Here is a 4,078-nt window from a genome sequence, read left to right as displayed (position 1 = left end):
TAAGATTATAGAAAGATGCATAACACATAAACTTAAAAAATGATCTCAAGTATACCTTTACAAACATACCTAAATTTGAACCTTGGTTAATATCTAAAACTTTACATGCACATAATTTGAGTTTACATGAATTTATATTTAGGAAAGTTGCAATTACTTTCTTACATCCATGGAACCACTCACATAATTCTTCAAACCCTACAAATATAATCTATCATTTTGTGTTGACATACATGCAATATGTAATCTATAAATTTCTTATATAAGCTAAATATTTCATTTAACTCATCAATTAAATAGCATGATTTGAAGAGTTTGGGGAGTTACAAATCATAATATTTCAATTAATCATAAATTAATTTGTATAAGTTGAATAGTCTTGGGAGTTTCAAATGCATGAGGTGCAAGGAAAAATGATTGCTTTATAAGATATATAGATTATTTTTGGTTCTCAACTGCAGAACCATGTGGTCAAGAGGTGCCCACGACGCGCCGACAAAGAGAGTCGCGGTCCATGTAGATACCACGATGTGGTGGAGGACTAACCACGTCGTGGCGAAGAGGCAGAACGACTAAAATCATTTATTTTAAGCATAAACAGATTCAATATCAATCATGGAAATTTTCTAGGCTTTTTAAAACGATTTAAAATAGAAACCCTCCACATACAAACCCTAACATACTCAAAAGACAGAGTCTAAGTGCAATAGACTTGAGTTAACCATGCTCTGTTACCACTGATGGGTTTCGAGCCTCATTAGAACCAACAAAATGGCAACGGAAACAACAAACAATTTGATCTAATACTCGAAACATATGGATCTAAACTCAACTAATCTATGCAACTTATTAGAACTTAATAGAACGAAAAACATACATTTGATTTCTTTGTAGGCTTCTTCTTTTGACGAGCTAGTTGATTGGACTAGAGAACCTAAAGGAGATTCATCTTCTGAAATCGCACCCAAGAGACAAACAAGAAACAAATCCAAGCAACCCTCAAACTACGAGCCTAAAACAGAACCAAAATCTCGATTTTGTTCTTCGACCACGACATGGAGATCAATAGGCCACGATGTGGGAACGACAATTCAATATTCTTTAGAGTTTTGAGGATTCTAAACTTTGACAGTTATAGAGGTATATTTCACATACCAAAACCGGATTTGGAGCCCTCTATTTATAGGGAGGTGATTTGTAACCCTAGAATAATTACCCAATATAATAATTATTATCTAATGAATTCAAATCATTCTGGAATATTCTATATTCCATTTATTTACTATTAATTAATTAAACTAATAATTAATTAACAAACCAAGTCTCTCAAATAAATATCTTTCCAGATATGCTTCATTTTGTTCTTGCGTGTAACCCAAAAGGACACTGCTAATTATAGTAACATTATTGGATTTGTTATGGATATGAGCACTACTCTCCATCAATTTTACCATTGTACATCCAAATTATTTCTTATTAGGACATCTTACTTTGAGAAATAATAATTAACTATTAGATAACTAAAGGAAAGTACATGAATCATATATGTTGCAAGATTTTATATGATATCCAATTAGCCAGAAGTGTTTTCCATGCATGAATCCAATGCTCCCATGAGATACTGCATAAGAAAGTTTATTTATTCATTCATTTATTTTTAATTATATGTAAGAATACTAAAAAAGATGCATAATATTATTATTTAACCTGTACTTTGTGTCCAACAGTCAACATATGTTCAGTCATACACTCTTTTTACTAGAGTACATTGCATATATTGGTAAAAAATAAAGCACATTGTTGTATCTTAACTCCACTAGTTGTTAACGACATTATAAAGATTAACATTTACGAAAAGTAATCCTTTTGAAAAGTTACATAGATGTGCCTTATTATCCTTTTGGCATGGTCCTATTATTTAATTGATAGAAAAATAAGCTTTTACCTAGAATAAAAAAGTCTATTTCAAGAGAGCATATAAGGATAAAATTAAATTCCTTGTTTGAATTTAACAAATAGCTATTCTGAATTTGAACTCATTGATCCTTAACCTTCTCAAATGTCACCACAAAAGAAAATAAGAATACATCAATTAGATTCTTTCTTATGTTTGATTGATAAAAATGAAAAGATAAAATACGAAAGGAATGTATTCCTACAAATTTATCAATTTTGGTTTGAATTTGTTGAAAAGGGAAAAAAATGTTTTCTCTACACAGTGGCAGGTAATTTTACATGTGCAAATGAGATAACATGGTAAAGACTTAGACCCTTCATTAAAGAATGAAAATTTTTATGGTTGGTGATAATCTATTAAAAAAACAAAATTTGTAAAACTGAGAATAGAAAAAAGACACTTATATACATAGACATACAAATGCATCTATGTTAAGACTAGTAAAAAAGAAATCAAAACTAAATGGTATACCTTTCAATATCAATTAGGTTTACCAGGATTGGGGAATCCAATTGTAGAAGTTGGAGAAAATTTAGAATCTTAATTAGCCTCCCCATCATCAAAAGAAAGGTGAAAGAGAAAAAACCAAAATAAATGAGTAAAAGTTAGAGAATTGAAAACATGATGGTATGCGCTCAGTTTTTTTCTGATGGTCAACTCCAAATGTTCAATAACCCATAACCGAGTTCTGGTTGAAAATAGAAATTCATCTGATGATCCAAATAAATAGCTAATATATATATATATATATATATATATATATATATATATATATATATATATATATATATATATATATATATATATATATATAGGTGAACCTGCTACAACTCTACAACAAAAGTTTAATATCATTAATAAGTTACAGTGTACATTAAAAGTAACCATCTTGATAGTCGTGGTACTTCAGCTGAATAACAAAAATTAATCCAAGTTTTAAAAAATTGGAAAATGAAAATAAACAAAATAGGTGAAAACGTGAAGTTGCTTATAGGTGGATATGAGAAACATTGAATGGTCAAAATGTTGTTTTCATTTGCCAGAGGTTCCTGATTTTGAGTTACTACATTTTCAAGTTTAAATAGAAGCGCTACATTAGAATTATACACATCCTATAATTAGGTTAGATTAATAACCATATGATTGAAAATTAACTCAAGAAAACATACGTAACATGTTCTATGAACCTCATGTAAAATCCTCTGGAAGTTGGATATGCAAAGAAGCAGGGAAATCACACATGGAACACATGATAATTTAAGAGTTAAACCTGATAATCGTTCGCTAGAGAAAGATCTGTTGCGCCGGCCTTAGCATCTACGTCACACACCCCCAAGATGAAACTGTTTTTTCTCCAACAAATTTTCAATGATGTTAGCTTATCAAAAATAGAAAAAGGCAGCCTAAAGTAAGTTACTGGTGGAGAATGGATCTAAACCATCAAATGTATTTGAAATCTACATGAAACTGAATTTGGTATTCTTGATCATTCAAAGCACATGGTATAAAATTAAACAAATTTGTATAAAATAATCATTACGATTCTATGGCCTTTATATATATTAATCTTTTACATTAGAAGTTGTCATCTATTAGACCCAAAGCAGTAAAATCATCATTGTTGTCAAAGGTTTGGTTTTTTTAAAACTAATGGAACGTCTAAGTAGAAGACACATGAAAAACATTAGGAGACCAATAGAACATCACACATCCAAATCATTGAAGACACACAAGATAATAACACAGAAACAATTGGGGAACTTCCAACACATAAATGAAAACAACAAAATCAAAAGGATGTCCAAATACATACCCACTCTCGCCAAGGACAATGACCTTGAGCAAATTTATTCTACGCAAAGACATGGTGGAAATCCAACTGTGTCGAACACGATTAATTATCCCGGAAAATTCAAACTTTGATATATGGATCGACGCCGCTTGATAAAGTGAAATTAGGGTTCAAAATGAAGAAAGGTTTTATTGCGCGATATCTTGGAGGACGAGATCATAACAATTGCAGCACCGATGGTAGAGAACAGGTTATCAAAACGGATTGCAGCAAGAAAGCGAGGGTGGAAAAGCCACAGAGCAACTCCAGTTATTGAAAGGTTGGGGAAG

Source organism: Lactuca virosa, chromosome 4 (genome assembly GCF_052849685.1).
Source record: "Lactuca virosa cultivar CGN04683 chromosome 4, Lactuca_virosa_CGN04683_v6, whole genome shotgun sequence".
NCBI classification, from domain to species: domain Eukaryota; kingdom Viridiplantae; phylum Streptophyta; class Magnoliopsida; order Asterales; family Asteraceae; genus Lactuca; species Lactuca virosa.
This window is presented reverse-complemented; position numbering follows the sequence as displayed.